We start from the raw sequence: 19,068 nt of genomic DNA, 5'->3' as shown, positions 1-19,068 counted from the left end.
ACAAAGTAAATAATCCAGTCAAAAAATGGGCAAAAGAGCTAAAAAGAAACTTTTCCAAAGAGGAAATGCAAATGGCCAACAGGCATTTGAAAATATGTTCAACATCACTTGTAATCAGAGAAATGCAAATCACAACTACAATGAGATATCATCTTACACCAGCGAGAATGGCACATATTAAAAAAACTAGCAACAACAAATGTTGGCGAGGTTGTGGAGAAAAAGGAACTCTCCTGCACTGCTGGTGGGAGTGCAAAATGGTCCAACCACTATGGAAAGCTGTATGGAGATTCCTCAACCTACTAAAGATAAAGCTTCCATATAATCCATCAATTCCACTCCTAGGTATTTACCCAAAGGACACAGAAACATTAATTCAAAAGGGCACCTGCACCCCTATGTTTATAATAGCTGCACTATTTACAATAGGTAAGCTATGGAAACAACCCAAATTCCCAAAAAGAGATTACTGTATCAAGAAGATGTGGTACATATACACAATGGAATTATTACTCAGCAATCAAAAAAGAAAACTCATGCCATTTGCAGCAACATGGATGGAGCTGGAAGGGATCATGCTCAGTAAAATAAGCCAGAAAGAAAAAGAAAAATACCAGATGGTCTCACTCATAGCAGGAATTTAGAAAACTAGGGACCAGGAAATAGTCTAATTATAATAAAGAAAAAATCAAAATCAACAAGCAACTATAAACCAGAAAAACACTACCCGGGGTGGGGAGGGAGAAGGGATTAGGATCAAAATAAAGGGGGTGGAATCGTATGGGGAATATAACCAAAATGAAAATGCATACATTGTGCAAAATTGAAAAATGATGTTAAGAATTATATAAAATAAAATATATTAAATAAAAAATAAAATAAGATTTAAATTAGATAAAATATATAAAATAATCACAAATACTTTATGTAATAAATACAATATTTGGCACACTTTAAATACAAAATAAACAGTAGTAATTATGATAAAAGAACAATCCAATTATATGATTAGAGATATTTCCATCATCAGTATCCACTAGCTAAGATACAAAGAGTCCTCATCAAACTGCAAAATGTAGTGTTCTTTGGCAGCTGCAGTCAATAGACAATATTTACCGCTGTTTGCCAAATGTGCTTAATAATACAAAAATATCTATGGGACCTGTACAAATTAATGGGCTCCATTTCAATTCTACTTAATCAAAAATTCTTCAAAAAGGGCCTGAAATGTATTCCCAACACACAAGTACACATACTCTCAAGTTTGAGAAATACTATGTAGTCCATTTACATCAATGTGAATTCACATCACTATAATAACCAAGGCAAAAGTGGTTACAAATTTTGCCTCAGTAATTCCCAATGTCTGTTGAACTCCTATTTAATATTTACTTGCATCATTCTTTATGTACAACACTTCGGCAATCATATCAGTTAGCTTACAGAATAGACATTTCAGGATTATATGTATTTCTGAAAACTTTCCCTTTGCACTTTTAAATAAATATTCTGGAAATTGAGAAATATGTTTCCATCTAAATCATAGTTTTCTTTCTTACACAAGTGTCTCGAACTGAGTAATCTAACAGAGGCAAGTCTATTTAAATCCTTTCATATTACATTTAATATTTGAGCAAATAAATACATCCTTAAAAATATGACCATAGTTATGAACGAAGGTAAATAAGAAATATGCAAAAACTACTTTGGGTTGTTTTGTTGTTGTTGCTGTTGTTGCCTCCTTACACCACACACAATTTTAAGAGGCTGAAAAATAATTATTAGAAATGTATTCAACATCAACTCAAGAAAGGCAAATAAAGACACAGGCAACTTTTGAGAACTGAAAGCTCAGAAAGAATACTCTGCTGGGAAAACTTCTATTACCTTCAAGTCTATCTTTAATGAGGTAAAAGAGCAATCAAGAGATGTCTCTGATGTTCCTCCTACTATTCATTCAGTCCTAATCCTTACTCAACCTAACACTTAAAAAAACAAATTGTAAGCCTTTTTCAAAGATTTGGTTTATTTCTTATTTGTATACAAACTAAGAATGAATTAGAATATGGTTTTGTGCATAATATATGTACATATAAAGTTTGTGATTATATACAGTGACACTAGTTATGCAGGCTATTCAGAAACATGATGCCACAAACATCTGTCAGTAGCCTGCAAATTTTACCAAACTCAGTGTTCAACTGAATAGATCAAACCTGATGTTACAAGTATGACTCCTTGCAAGTACTATAACTAAATGGCAAAATTGCAGAATAAAGTAACATTGTTTAAATCTCATGTAAATTTGGCCTGACAATTTACTAACCATCTTCAAATACACACACAATATTACCAATTTTATAAATGAAATATGAATCTACTAAACATAAAATTCAAACAGCAAAATTTGAGGTTAAACATTTTATAATTCTGCTGATTGTTACCTAACTACCCAACTGCTTTTAATGTACTCAAGCATCATACAAGTTTTTACTTCTTATAAATGTTAATCCAGACCCAAATTATCTTTTGTTGCAGTTGAAGTTTTCTCTGTATCTTTCCATTGAAAATCAGTTAAAGTATATTTTCCTTCTTTTTTTTTTTTGTAAATAAACAATACCATGGCTTTGAGACAGTAGTTTTCTACAAGGTAAAATAAAAACCCATTTAAGTTGCTTTGGATATTTTCAGTTAAGTTTTGTGTTTATATATTAGCTTAGGAAACACTACGTAAAGATGACAGTTGTATTTTCTTGGATATGGTTCTATACTCAATTGTGCTCCAAAAATCTTGTTAGACTTATGTCTAGATACATTTCTACAGATCTTAACTAACTTAAAGTCACATTTCAGTGGAAAATGCAACCCTCTAGCATAACTAAAGACTGAAAACATTGGCCTCGCTGGTGGCACAAGAGGTTAAGTCTCAGCACAATGAAGCTATCATCAGACAATGCCTCACCAAGGCACTAATCCACATTGCACAGCAGACCTCTCCTGTCTCACCCACTGCTTCCCTCAGCAGTGTATTTCACTAGATCTTCCTGTTCTACTCCCCACTCTGTCTCTAATGAATCCTCTCACCCCACCATACCTCTGGCCTACACCCCAGTTTTTGTATGCAAAAATTAAAATAAATCTTAAAGAAAAAGATGTCAGGTGATAAATGCAATGATATTCAGATATTTTGCACAGAGCAGAATCCCTTGACTTTAAATTAAAGCTCTTCTTTTGTCCTAAGTTGTGCATAATTCTCATCTTTTAAGCACTAGAAGTAGCAAAACATATCAGGGAGAAAGCTGATGAGAAGAAAATGGAAGGAGAGAAAGGAATTTATATGGGTACACTAGCAAGAAATATTCTGACCATTTAACAACTGACAAAAATCAGAAGACAAAAGAATTTAGTCCTGAAGTCCTCCCTGGTGGAGCAAGGGGTTAAGTCTCAGCACTATGAAGCTATTGGCAGCCACTGCAGCACAAGTTCGATCCCCTGCCAGGGAGCTAACCCACATGGTGCAGCAGACCTCTCCTGTCTCACCCACTGCTCCCCTCAGCAGTGTACTTTCAGTCAATCCACCTGTCCTGCTCCCCACTCTGTCCCAGGTGAATCTTTTCACCACCCTGCACCTCTGGCCTACACCCCAGCTCTTGTATGCAAAAATAAATAAATATTAAAAAAAAATAATTTAGACCTGAGGACACTTATAATCAGTACAAAGAGCCCATTCATATCAGGAGCTGCCATGCTAGCAGTGTTTAAAATTTTGTCCTCGCAATATCTTATGAGAAGAGATTAAATTGAGTTCATTATAATGAATTTTTCTAAAAGAAAGCTTACATCTTTAAAGTTGCCAGGCAATGACAATTAAAATATAGTAATGGTTAGAATATAAAACTTAGTTATCTGAAAAAAAATTTTATTTGATAATGCATTATTTGAATATACCAAAAAAAAACAAGTTATTAACTTTAGTGATTTTTTAAACATTTCTATATTTTATATATATATAATGTATTCTCAAAATATATTATAAATCAAATGGTGCTAGATAATGAAAAACTTTGGTCAATAATCAAAAAGAAATAATAATACTGAAAACAAACAATGAGAGCTACATACACAACATGGTAGAAGAGAGAGGTTTTGATAAACCCCTCTCCTAAGTATAGCTACAAGACTAAATTTTACACACAAGAAATTTAACCAGCTTATTACTGGCAACTTGGGACTGATATTTTGCTCTCAGGCTGGTAATATGCTGTGGAAGCAGAATGGAAAGAGGCAAAGGGAACTGAGCCAGGGTAGAAGCCAGCCCAATCAGTCAATGGCGCTGGTGATGTGCAGAAAGCATGGCACACAGGCCATGCAAAGAGAATCTCTTCCGTGGGGTGGGGTGAAGCAGTAAAGACTTACATTCACAGGAGTACTAGAACTACTGGTTCAGCTGCAGACACTCTAGATACCAGAAAACGCAGTTAAGGGATCCCGCCGGTTCAATCCCCGGCTGCTCCTCAGCCACCAGGAGAGGGGCTCACATGGCCCGCAGACCTCTCCTGCCGCCCGCTGCTCCCCTCAGCAGTGTACTTCAGTCCTTCTGCCTGCTCTGCTCCCCGCTCTGGCTCTGGTGAATTCTCTCACCCTCCCACGCTTCTGACTGTACCCAGTGCTTGTATAAATAAATAAATAAATAAATCTTTAAAAAAAAATTGTTTCTTCAAAAAAAAAAAAAGAAAGAATACATGAGAACTTCCCAAACCTAAGGCAAAATTTAAGTATAGATGTCTCAGATGCAGAAAAAATACCCAAATTTCTAAATTCTAAACAAACTGCACCAGGAAACACTGTTGTTAAATTATCAACAGTCAAGGTAAAAATATTAAAGGCTGCTAAGGTAAAATGTAACATAAAAAAGCATCTGAATCAGAATTTGTTCAGATTTCTACACAGTCGCTCAGAGGCCAGAAGAGAGTAGAATGACAGTATCAGTAATTTCTGCCAGGCAAAAACAATTTATGCTGCAAAATCATCATTCAAGGGGCATCCATGGTGGCGCAAGGGATTAAGCACCACACTATGAAGCAATCCACAGCCTCTGCAGCACGAGTTCGATCCCTGGCCAGCCAGGGAGCAGCCCACATGGTGCAGCAGACCTCTCCTGACTTGCCTGCTGCTCCCCTCAGTAGTGTATTTCATTCAGTCTGCCTGTTCTGTTCCCCACTCTGTCTCTGATGGGTCCTCTCAACCCCCATATCTCTGGCCTGTACCCCAGCTCTTGTATGCATAAATAAATAAATCTTTAAAAAAAATCATTCAAATATGATGGAGACATAAAGATTGTCCTAGACAAATAAATGCTAACAGTTTATACCACCAGACATTTCCTACAAGAAATGCTGAAAGTTGTTCTTCTATTTGAAAGGAAAAAATAAAATTACACAAAACCTTCAGCAAGGCAATAAAGAGTAATACAGAATCAGAAGTATAAGCAAGGATACTATGAGACGACAACCAAAACAAAGCAAGAAAGAAGCAGAATCTGTATAGTCAACTAACAGTGAGTCAATACCAGCATAAAAAGGACTCTTGTAGACATAGAAAGTTTCCTATAACCCTCAAAATAATCCTGAAACAAAAAACTAGAAGAGAGATACCTAGAAGATATGAAGAATCTGAGAATCACCTGGGAAAGTCAGCCAAATAAAAAGCACCTAGAAACACACAAAAAAAGAAAACAGCGAAAAGATAAAATGCCCTCCCACACACAGCAAAAAAATAAATAAAAGGAATGGCAGTATACAAGCCTCATAAGTCAATAATCATGCTAAATGTGAATGTTATGAATGTGTGAATTACCAATTAAAAGACACAGAATGACAAGTTGGATTAAAAAGCATAACACATCTGTATTATATATACAGGAGTCTCACATCAAACATATAGACAGGGCCTCCCCTGGTGGCTCAGTGGTTGAGTGCTGGGCTGCGAAGCTGCCCACAGCCTCTGCATCGCCGGTTCGATCCCCGGCAGCCAGCGAGGGTCCCACATGGGTGAAAGACCTCTCCTGCCACGCCTGCTGCTCCCCTCAACAGTGTATTTCGTCAGTCTGCCTGTTCTGTTTCCCGCTCTGGCTCTGGTGAATTCTCTCACCCTCCCTCACTTCTGACTGTACCCAGTGCTTGTATAAACAAATAAATAAATCTTAAAAAAAATATATAAAGACAAACTTAGAGCTTAGACTTAAAGTAAAAGGCAGGGTATTTCAAGTAAATAATAAAAAAAAAAGAGTTGTTAGTCTCACATGTAATAAATTAAACTTTCAGTCAAAAAGGATGGTGACAACAATGGGCACTACATAACGATCAAGGGGCAGATCATCAAGAAAATATAACTGTCATCAATGTCTACACACCCATTGCACTCAAATATTTAAATATATAATACACTAATATGTATGAGTGTGCATAAAACAGAACTAAAGCAACAATGATAGTAACACAGTAATAACAATAGCAGGGGACTTCAACATAGCACTTACATCCATAGATAGATTGTCCAGACAAAATGTGAATAAAGAAATAACCTCAAATGAAGTAATGGAGCAAATGGATTTGACAAACATTTTCAGAGTCAGTGGATTTGATTGTACATTCTTTTCACATGCACATGGAGCATTCTCAAAAAACAGATCACATGTTAGGACTGTGTCAACTAATGTATGAAAATTAAAATTTAACAAGGATCTGTTCTGATCAAAATAGCATAAAGATGGAAATAAATCATGAAAAGAAATTTGGGGATAAAACAAACACATTTGGTAAACAAAAATGCCTTTGGAAAACCCATAGATAAAGAAGAAATCAAAGGGAAAATAAAAAATTATCCAGAGAGTAGCATAATGGAGGACAAGTTACCAGAGCTTATGGAAAACATTAAGAAGAGCATTAAAAGGGAAGTATGAAAGGCCTCATCAATAAACAAGAAAAATTTGAAACTAAAACCTAACATCTGAATAAACCAGAAAAAAGAACAAATGAAACCAAAAATGAGAAGAGAGGTAATAGTAAACATTAGAGGAGAATTAAAATGCAAACCAAAAGATGAGTCAAAAGATTAATGAAACCAAGAGTCATATTTTGAAACGTTAAAGCTGATAAATCCTTAACTGAATCATTTTTAAGTAAAGAAGAGAAAAAAAACAAATGATATGAATCAGGTATGAAAGAGGTAAAATAACAACATAATGCAGAAATACACAGGATTGAAGGAAACTATAAACAGCTATATGCAAACAAACTGAACAACTTAGCGGAAATGGACTAATTTTCAGAATCATATAATCTCCCAAGATTGAATCAAAATGAAATAGCCTGAACAGAACAATCTCAAGCACAAAAATCAAGGTTAATCAAAAATACCCCAAGAAAAAAAATCCAGGATATCAGAAGACTTCACTGTGAATTCTACCAAACCTTCAAAGAGAATCTTATACCTACCTTTCTCAAATTCTTCAAAAAAATTGAACAGGAGTAAAGCTCAAACACATTGTGTGAGGCAAACACTACTTTGTTCTCCAAAGAAAACAAGTACAGGGGAAAAAAGACAGAAAGAAAAAGAAATCTACAGACCACTATCTGATGAACACAGACACAAAAATTCTCAACAAAATTGTGGCAAACTGAACCCAGCAATGAAATTTTTAAAATCGTCCTTCCTGACTAAATAGGAGTCATTGCAAGGACGCAAAGATGGTTCAACTTATGCAAATCATTAAATGGAATTCACCACATTGATAAACAAAAAGAAAGATAAAATCAAATGATTTTTTAATAGATGCTGACAAAGTGGTTGACAAGATTAACATCCATATATAAAAACTTGAAAAAAACGGGAATAAAAAGATCATAATTGATCATAATAAAAGACATAGGTAACAAACACACAGTGACTATTATACTCAATAGTGAAAAACTGAATGAAATAAAAGACAAATAAAGGATGGTGTCACTAATATATGGAATACAGAGAATCAAAACAAAGGGTTAGGAAAAAACAAAACCAATAATAAACCATAGAAACCTGACTGCAGAATTGAGGCTCCCAGAAAGGAGGAGCAGGGTGGTCAGCAAAGTATTATGGAAACACAAAAGGCTATGGGGAGGATAATGAGTGCCTTGGCGGTGAATGGTTTGGTAACATACATCTGAATGGGTGTGATTCTATACATCTGAATCAGATACAGCGTTGTAAACCAATGGTACCTTAAAAAAAAAAAACACTTAAATTTAAAAAAAAGTATAAACATTTAGTAAAACCTTTTTTAGCACAAAAGAAACCACCTACAAAAAACAAAAGGCAACCTACATAGAGGGAGAAAATATTTACATTCTATGTCTCATAAAAGTTAATTTCCAAAATGTATAAATAACTCATGCAACTTAACCACAAAATAAGAACCCAATTAAATATTTGGCAAAATAACTAAATAGACACTTCTCTCCAAAGATGTACAGATGGCCTACAGTCACATGAAAAAATGCTCACTTATCACTTATGATGGAAATACAAACCAAAACAACAATGACATATCACCTTACACCCACGAGAATGGCCTATATGAAAATCACTGAAAACAACAAATGTTGGCAAGGTTGAGGAGAAAAAGGACAATTCATCCACTGCTTGTGAAAATTTAATCTGGTTCAATTTCCATGGAAAATATGGAGATACCTCAAGAAACTAAAAACAGAAATACTGTATGATGCATATACCACTTCCAGGTTGTTACCCAAAGAATATGAAAACAGTAATACAAACAGATTTATGCACTTTGTTTATAGCAGCTTTATTCACAATAGCCCAGTCATGGAACCAACCTAAATGGCCAGAGGCATACAAATGGATGAAGAAATTACGCAACACATACTCAATATAGTATTACGCAGCTATTAAAAAGATGAAACAGTGCCTTTGGGACAAAATGAATGTGTCTTGAAGGGATTATGAGAAATAAGTCAACAAATGACAGTTACTGGGTGGTTTCACTCATTTTTGGAATATAAATAACAAAAGAAAACAAACTGGCAAAACACAACAAATTTAAATAATTATTTATAATTAACAAAATTAAATGATTTTTAGATACTTTGAAAAATATAATGGTTACCAGAAGGCAGGGGGGATGGAAAAAGGGTATAGGAGAGGGAAGGTGACAGGGTCCTGGCACCAAACTTTGGTGGAGGGTAAGTGAAACGAGTGCAAGATGGAGATGTGAAGCTGTATTCCCAAAATAATACAGTTTTGTAAATAATTGGCAAGTTAATAAAATACTAGAGGAAAAATAAAAAAACAACTAGTAAATATGGGTTAGCAAATTAAGAAAATGCTACTGATTCCAGAAAATACATTGGGGATAGGAAGAAATGGAAGAGAGAGGTTTGCTTTATAGAATGCATTTACTTCAGAGACTATGTATTCAGAAAATAAAACTGGTGGGCATGAGAAAAAATGGTACAGAACTAAATCCACTCTTTTCACATATTTCACTATAGCATTCCATAGGTTAAGGCAAGTAAATATAAAAATAATTTATATATGTTTGCAAGTAATTATAAGTTCAAAAGTGCCATGAAATTATTTAGAATTTCATAAGAGCTTAAGAAAAACAAATCTTTTCCTTAGTTCTTTTAAAAAACACAAGTGAGGGCCTCCCCAGCGGCACAGCGGTTGCGCGCTGGGCTGCGAAGCTGCCTGCAGCCTCTGCAGCGCCAATTGGATCCAGGGCCGCTGGTGAGGGTCCCACATGGTGCGCAGACCTCTCCTGCCACCCGCTGCTCCCCTCAGCAGTGTACTTGTCAGTCTGCCTATTCTGCTCCCAGCTCTGGCTCTGGTGAATTCTCTCACCCTCCCGCGCTTCTGACTGTACCCCGTGCTTGTATAAATAAATCAATCTTTAAAAAAAAAATAAAAAAACCACAATTGATAGAACATGAAGAAGTAATTAATTCTAGACTTCATTGAGATAAAATGCTAGCTTATACTGAATTAAACCATTGTGGTAATAGTAAATAATAAAAATACTTACTAGTTAAAGTGGATTTCAAAAGTATATTTAATGACTTCATAATAAAACTATCTAAATAATTATTAAAAGCAGATCAAGAATGTAAATCAAGAAAGACTACATGGAATTTCTACAACACAGATACCAAGGAGCCACTCACTGCAATGAAGCATACAGATACTGAAAATAATAAGATGTAAAACACTAAATGGTGTATATTCTTTTTGTTTAAAGGATACAGAGATTAAACCTAAAGCTGCTCTAAAATTTTTATTTTTTGTAAAACATTTGTCAAGATAAAAGATACAAGGCTTTGATCTCAACAAATTACAGGAATTTATAGCACGAAGTTAAGGCTAAACCAACTGAAAGCAGAGTCTAGTGTAGGCATCAGAAAACCACAGGCCAATCCCCAGAGTGCTAGCCTCCTACTTTATTAACAATTCCGCAGAAGTTAAAAATATGCAGGCCAGGGCTGAGATCACAGAGGAAGAGTGGGAATGTGGTGAGGACAGAGCCTCACTATTTGGAAGTCATAAACCTCCAACTGATCTTCCTTCCTCTGGAATCCCAAAATCTCACCATCCAGCTATCTATTCTCCACACTCACTCATTACCTTTCTAAAATTGATAATTGACAGTGATTCCGCTGTTATAACTGTAACAACTCCTGTTTGTATTTCTTCGCTTCTATCAAATATTTTATAAGTATATATAGATTTATCTATATATGTGATCTATTGTATTAAGATATTTATAAATACAAAATAAAAATTTATAAAGGATGAGATAAAAAATCAGCATTAATAGAAGTTTGATTGTTTCCTTTCTGCACCTCAATGAACAAGCACATCCTTTCAGAAATCATAATTAAACTCTAGGATAGTGTTTAAACTTTAAGATCAGGTCTTTATCTGCCATTCAACGTTCATCTTTTCCATTTCTCCTATGATCTCAACTTACCAAACTATTTTCAGTTTCTCAATCACAGGATGCTTTCTCCAATCTCAATAATGCCACAGAGACTGCTGTCTTCTCTTTGGAACAAGTATGTTCCAAATCTCTCCTCTCGCCTTGAGTTAACCGTTGAATTCATATTCATCTTTCACAACAGAAAAAGGCAAAATGGGACAACTGCATCTTAGAGACATCTGTTGAAGGAAAGAAAGATGAACAATTGTTTGTGTCCTTTCCATCTTCTAACCCATACTAATCAAGTGTGGCTATGCCAGGGTGTTAGCGCCATCATACTGCAAGAATGTGCGCTTTTGCCCCACTGAGCCAATCATTAGGAAGGCACGGTCTCTACAATCAGATGGAACCTCAGTACTGAGTCTCTCTGACACTCCAGTCCCACTGGGAGTGATAAAAGAGGGTAGAAGTCAAGTTCTCATATCTACATATAGAAGGGATAAAGACAAGGTGAAGGCAGAGGCAGGCTACCACACTAAGATAGGAACTATCATGGGACTTTTTCATGAGGAAGCACAGCAAGTGCTGAGACTCAGTCAGGTGGGAGCCAGAAGACCCAGAGAAACACATAAATCCTCCTCGTATGCCATTCAGGCCAACCTCTACTCTCTTAAGTTGTGCAGAGCTCTTCCCCTCTATCCCTGGTCCATAGAATGTGGACTTATAAGAGGAAGAGTTACCAGACATCTCTTTGTCTTATGGGAGGACACAGTGACATGGCAACTATCTGCAAGTGAGAAATAGAAATCTTACCAAAAACTGATCCTTACCAGAACCATAATTTTGGATTTTCTACTGTAGATAATGGTGTGGAAATAAATGTTAATTGTTTAAGTCACCCCCCCAAAAAAAAAGGTGCAGATCTCATATCAGAAGAAGGCTGCCCTTATCCCTTCTCCAATAGGGAAAACAATACTTCATGGTGGCGACCTGCAAGAATTCATTAACCAAGCTACTATCTGTGCCATTTACAGCTACTTCTGTATATTATTTAATATATAAATGTATACATCCCTCTGCTCCCTCCCATTCAGTTTCCCTTTTCCCTTGACCATTTAGTCCCCAAGGAATTGATGTTGTCTTGCTTTTGTAGACTACTGTGTAAACTATCCATCCACAGTTACCACAAGGCAAGGAAACAAACACAGAACAATGGCCCAGAGTATCCCATGGAATGGAGATGCTGTTTTCTGTACCCATTGTGTAGTAGTAACCTTAATTTCCCCTACTGTTCAAGGTTCACTGTTTCAGTTAATACTGCTTTTATGCTCACTAATGCACTCTAATAAGCCCAAAGTAAACACGTGGTAGTGACAGCTTCCAGTCAATGGAACTCTGATCTAAAGTATTTCTCATCGCACCCTCCAGGAGTTGGGACCTTCTACCCAGCAGAGGCCATAACTGCAGAGAAAACACAGTGCAAAGTCTGCAAGTCGATCATTGTGACTAATGATAAAAGATATTTTCAAGGACCTCCCTGGTGGAGCAAGGGGTTAAGTCTCAGCACTATGAAGCAATCCGAAGCCACTGAAGCACGAGTTTGAATCCCACCAGGGAGCTAAACCACATGGCACAGCAGACCTCTCCTGTCTTGCCCACTGCTCCCTTCAGCAGTGTATTTCAGTCAATCCACCTGTTCTGCTCCCCACTCTGTCTCTGGTGAATCCTCTCACCACCACCCCACCTCTGGTCTACACACCAGCTCTTGTATGCATAAATAAATAAAGCTTTAAAAATATATATTTTCAATTTTCCCCCCTTTGACTTTTGGATTTTTTTAATCTGTTATCAACTCAGCACCATCTATTGGCTATCGATTCATTATTTTATATAGTGCATCCAAACCGACAAAGTCATCTACTAGCTGCTGCCTCCATGGAAACTTTCCTCCATTCCACAAGTCACTCCATCCTTCTATCCAAAAGCTTCTGCATACTTAGAAACATGGTAAAAGATCCATAAATCCTGTGATCATGTAATGAAGTATAAAATAGGTCCCTTAGTCGAAGAAAATGATGTGTGTATATTTCGATATACTAGGCATTCAGTCAGAGAATTAATCACTCAGTGACAATGGCAGGACTCCATTGGCAGGGGAATATAAAAAAAACACTATCTGATGTACATATTAATTTTGGTAAGGACAATTGGCTACCTCTTTTAAGGTCAAAGGTATCCAAGTTAATCCAACTGTCAGCAAGTGGCCAGGTGGTCTACTCTCCTACAAGAACAGTGCCATATCACAGAATCAGTTTCCATCTCTGCCCACAGCAAGGTGACTCCTGAGCAGAAGGCTCAGCAGTGCATTCCTTTCGCTACAGTGAAGGAAATGCCTGGAGGGAGGTAAGGAGCAGTTTCTGAATCTATCCTTTCTAATATTTCTATTCATGAAGACTTTTGACCCTTTCCTTAATAACATGCCAAGGAAGTTCTGACATTTTCTAGCCAGAATATCTACTCTCAAGTAACAGTTCAGTTCCCACATGATCATGAATTTCCACACAACAGTGCCTTATACTCCATGCCCTATAATATTTTAATGTCCTCAAGATTTACTCTCATAAATGTTCCCATAAAATCTGAAAGAACACATTATCTATAATTATTTGACATGTAGTCTATTTCTTCTTGGAGTAAGGACCTACTCAGGCTAATAAACCTGTAAGTAATGCGGAAGATACGGACACTACTTGATGAGAATAAGCATCAACTTACAAAGCACTAACTTCCAAAAAGGCCACTGCATAGAGTTCAAACACAGCAGTGCTGTTTTCCCCTGGCCAGGAAATATGGGGAAATCTTAAGGTTTGATATTGTTAAATACGTCCAATGAATGTTTCCATTTCACTCTCAGTCCTACTCTTTCTTCATAAAAGTCCTCAATTTGACACAAGTGACTGTTAAAACCATGCATTTGAGCTACAGTACAGCCCTGCTACCCGATAATTATATCCTGCACCTGATTTTCAGCATAGTATTCTCTGTTGGTGCAGAAGTGTCTCTTAAACCTTCTGGCTTTCATGGTGTGTCTTAAGTTGACTTTCAGCTGTTGTGAAGCTATTATCAAAACCCTTACAGTTATGCATACCCCTGTATTAGTTAAAAGGAGCAGTCACATATTTTGCCTTTCACACCAAATACTTATAAATCGAAAAATGTAATCACAGTGATATCACCACATGCTGGAAGGTCACTATCACATCCTTTAGAACTAGCAGTCCTTACAGCCTTCAAAGTTACATAATCCAACTAGAAAACCCCATCCCGGTGTCTACTTCTATTTTTGCTTCCTAGAAATCGTTTGAGACAAAGCTTATATCTAATGAATTATTTTTTTGTGAGCAGAAGGAAGAATGAGGTAAAGGGGAAACAAGCAGGAAAACTACTGTAAGGTGGCACATTAACTGATCATAGCTCCATAAGAAATCAAAGTTGGCTACAAGGTACTAGGAGCAGCTCTACAGTCATCAAATGGAAGCAATTTATCTCCCATCTTCTTCCTATTTTCCATCACTCATTGGTCAGTAGCTACTGCACAGCATAATAATTCCACTCTCTGTCCAAATTATATATCTAGTGCCTCAAAGCTACTACTAGAGATTTGCTGTGGGTCCTACTCCAAAGCAGAAAGTCCTGCAACCAAAGCACAAAAGAGAAGGCTGTAACTTTTGGTGTCAAAGATGAAGGTACAATGCACTTGGCCAGAATTTGCCAGCTACAAGGTGGCATGTGCTGCTACTGTGACCATTCTAGAGGGAAAGCAGGGCAAGCAACCAATATTCAAGGAATTGGTTGAAACAAATGAATCTGGGGAAAGACAGACAGTGGTGCCAATGCAAATGTAATAACTATATATTAAAATTTAGACAAAAGAGCAAATTCCTAAAAAATTATAACTTGAAAATCTGCTTCAAGGAGAAATATATGGCCTGAAACTTCTAAAACAAATAAAGAAATCTAATCAGTAAAACTAACCCTACAAGTTCAGATGATTTTATAAAGTTCTATCAGATTTTCAAGGAACAAACATAAGATTCTAATGTTATACATGTATCCTAATTCAGAAGCATAGAACAACTACTAATTGTGTGACTTACAAATAATAGAAATTTATTCTCCCTGTTTGAGAGACTGGACGTGCAAGATCAACGTGTTGCCAGCAAGGTTAAGTCCTGGCAAAAGCTCTCATTCAGACTTCAGACGATTGACCACAATGTGTCTGTCCTCCCACCCAAAGAGAGAAGACTTAAGCGCTTTTGCAACTTTTAAAAGGGTTTTGATCCCATTCATTTGGGTTCCATCCTGATGACCTCATAAAATCCTAATTAGCTCCCAAAGGTCTCTCCTCCAATGCCATCAAATCAGGGAATAGGATTCCATATATAAACTTGAGGGGAGGGCCTCCCTGGTGGCGCAGCGGTTGAGCGCTGGGTTGCGAAGCTGCCCGCAGTCTCTGCAATGCCAGTTCGAGCCCCAGCTGCTCCCTGGCCACCGGAGGAGGGTCCCACATGGCGCGCAGACCTCTCCTGCCGCCCGCTGCTCCCCTCAGCAGTGTACTTTGGTCCTTCTGCCTGCTCTGCTCCCTGCTCTGGCTCTGGTGAATTCTCTCACCCTCCCGCGCTTCTGACTGTACCCAGTGCTTGTATAAATAAATAAAGAAATAAACAAACAAACAAAAAAAATCTTTAAAAAAAAAGAAAATAAAAAATAAACTTGAGGGGACACAAACATTCAGTCTATAACAAGAAATTCATCCAAAGAATAGCTAAATAAGTTGTTGCCCACTTCATTTGGCTGGTATATCTTTGATACCAAAATCTCTCAAAAAAATAGGAAATCAATTTAAAAGTTAATCTCACAATAATCCATCCACAGAACAGCGACATGAAGAACTGCTGGAAAAATTATTTAAATTTTTTTTAATTTTAAAAATCATTTAAAGTAAATTGTCATAAGGGCATGATGCAAATAAACAAACATTTATTCAAGAAAATACACTAAATCTTGGCTAAACAATAAGAGTTTGTGCCATCTAGCCACCACTGTCTGCCTCTTTCCTTCCCAGCTCAATTCAAGGGAAGTTCTACAGTATGTGTATGATGTCAAGAAAATGTGGATCCTTTTCCCCTTAGCTAAGTCGAGATTCATTACCTCACTGAAAGGGAGAGGCCACCAGCATTTGACATTCACTCAGCTCAGAGTTGTAATGACAAAATTCCTAGTGAGAAAAATAAAAACTCACACGACAACTCACACGACAAAGGCAGTATACCTAGCATAGCAGGCATAAAGGTACTGACACCCTAAAGGTTTCCAGCCCACCACACTCATAGTGGAAAGATTCCATACCTAAAAAAGGTAAGACAAGACCATAGTCTACTACCTCAACCAAGCTTGTTGCATAGCGATGCTGCTCCAAGAGAAAGAGGTCATATTCTGTTTCTACACTCCAATCCAGATAAGTGGTTCAGAGACTTCACTCCAATCCAGATACACTCCAATCCAGATAAATGGCTCAGAGGCAGTCCATATGAACAGACCTTCGAAGGGCTTGCTAAAGAGACTTACTTTAGCTGAAATAACAGTGTACAAAAGTTCAAGCCTAAGGACACTAGAAACAATGGAGATTGTGATGATTAGCAATTAAAAAGATGTTGGTAGCACCATGAGAGATACAATCTAAATCATATGCCATTTAGTTTACCAGAAAGAACTGGAGAAACAGCAAAGAGCCCTCCTAGGGTCAGCATTAACCTCAAACACTGGACTCAAAAAGCACCTCTGCAGAGTAGCCTCAACTTTATTAAAAACAGGCTGTGAAGAAATATACATCCCAGAGCACTCAGACAATGGAAGGATCAGTCAGCAACTAATGAAGCTTGAAAGTTGGAATTAGTAACAACTGAGGGAGATAGCTTAATCAGAACAAACACAGAGCCCTACTAAACACACTCATTCCAGGGTAATGTACAAATGCCCAAGGTCACACTCTCTAAGGAGTGATATCAGAAGTTAGCATTTTACAGATGAAGAAAAATTTAAATACTCCAGCCAAGTCACTAAGCAAATACAACAAAACATGTGCGAGAGGAAGATAGGACTCAGATTCCAGAACTCCTATAATACATCAGTTCTTTACAAAAAGGAAGCAAGAAAGTGATGCATACACAAAAAAAAAAAAAATCAAGCACCAGAAATTACCTGTGAGAGGGTACAAAGTCATTAATTAACAAAGCTTTCAAAGTATCCAGTGTAAAAATGCTCAAAGAATTAAGGAAACCATGCTGAAAAAACTAAAGGACAGAATGATGATAGGGCTACACTAAGTAACAGGAATTGTAAATGAAAATTCTGGAGATAATTAGTACAATAATTATTAGGAAAAGTTTAGAAGAGGGGCTTAACAATAAGTTTGACCTGGCAAAAGAAGGAAGAAAGGGTAAGCAACTAGAAGACATAACAGAGATTATACAAGCTGAAAAACTTTGAAAAAATGAAAAATAAGCAAAGCCCAGAGAAATGTTGGATACCACTGAATACATATACATGTAGTGGGATGATTAAAAGAAGAGAAGAAAGAAAAAGTTGAAGAAATACTGCCTTAATGGGACAAAAAAAAAACTTTCCAAATTTGATTGAAATACTGATCTAATTAAAAACAACAAAGCAGAAGCTAATCAAATTCCAAGTAGAATAACAGATCTATACCACACACATCATAGTAAAAATAATGAAAGACACTGAGAATATCTGAAATCAGAAAACAAGACTGAATCAACACTTACAAGGAAACTACAAGATTAATAGTTAACATCTCATCAAAAACAACAGAAGCCCAAAGGCACTGGGACGATAGTATCCATGTGCTAAAAGAAAAATCTGTGAACCATGACTCTTAAGTCATCGAAATTATTTTTCAAAAATGAAGCCTCTCTTGTAAGAAAACATAGGTATAAATGTTTATAAGTTGCATTAAGCAATGGCTTCTTAATCATCTAGCAATCTGTTTAAAAAGATGCTAAAATAAGTAAACAGATCCCACCACAAAACAAGATCAAAGGTGCTAACTTCCTATAAGATAAATAAGTTCTGGGGACATATTTGTTGTACAGCATTGTGACTTAATACTGTATTACAGTAAGTATTTTGCTGCATATTTGTAAGTTGCTAAGAGCATAGATCTTAGAAGTTCTGATCACAAGAAAAAGTTTAGCTTCATTTCCTGGGGGGGTAATTGCACCTGCTACAACAGGCTAATGGCCAAAGAGTACAACATCTCCCACAGCTGTACTTAAGAGCCAGAGCAATGGCAAAAAGCTCATTCTATTTCCAAAATTATATTTCATTTTATGAAGGATGAACACTTAATATAAAGGAAATATATAAAAATAACATTTAAAAGCCAAAAAGATGTAAAAAGTGTGAGATGGTGAATATTAACTCATTGTGGTAATTACTCTGTAATATATAAAGCCATTATGCTGTACAGCTTAAATTAATACTTTTATGTGTCAATTATATTTCAATAAAATGAGAAAAGTTAAAAGGAGGAAAACTATCATGATCTCAAAGATGTAGGCAATAATATACTAAAATATAATATATAATATCTATGATAAAAACTAAAAAACTCAGTACATGACAAATTTATAACAATATGTTTAACATGATAAATGTAGATATAATCTCTAAAGCAACTGTTCTTCTGATCATGTTAGTCCTATAAAAGAAAATTCGATCACCATCTTTTCTATATTATATATATTTTCTACATTGAAAATCCTTCAAAATCTTAAGAAAAATAATAAAAATTCACAATGTGGCTGGCTATAGGACTAGCAGAAAGAATTTATGTTCAACAAAAAATTAGAAAATTAAAATTAATTCAAATTTACAATAACAGAAAAAAGGGTACTGAAGGACAAACCTAACAAAGTATGTGCCAGAGGACTTTGTCTTTAAAAAATACATATTTATTTATTTGAAGTAATACTGGTTTACATCACCGTATATGATAAAGAGGAAGAGGTTCA

The 19,068-nt window shown here is 36.2% G+C and overlaps 1 protein-coding gene across 14 annotated transcripts in view; it reads right to left on the bottom strand.

Moving 5' to 3' along the window:
• The window catches only part of BMPR1B (bone morphogenetic protein receptor type 1B), a 461,568-nt gene that overhangs the window by 404,945 nt on the left and 37,555 nt on the right, over positions 1-19,068 (bottom strand). For 8 of the 14 annotated variants that reach the window (XM_054687894.1, XM_054687891.1, XM_054687903.1 and 5 more), the window contains one exon: positions 11,027-11,214. The exons of the other annotated variants lie outside the window; for them this stretch is intronic. The gene's annotated coding sequence lies outside the window, so the exon portion shown is untranslated. The remainder of the gene's footprint in view (positions 1-11,026; positions 11,215-19,068) is intronic. 14 annotated transcript variants of the gene reach the window in all.

The sequence above is a fragment of the Talpa occidentalis genome, unplaced genomic scaffold, assembly GCF_014898055.3.
Source record: "Talpa occidentalis isolate TD23 unplaced genomic scaffold, MPIMG_talOcc4v2.1 talOcc4.6, whole genome shotgun sequence".
Lineage (NCBI taxonomy): Eukaryota > Metazoa > Chordata > Mammalia > Eulipotyphla > Talpidae > Talpa > Talpa occidentalis.
This window is presented reverse-complemented; position numbering and strand designations above follow the sequence as displayed.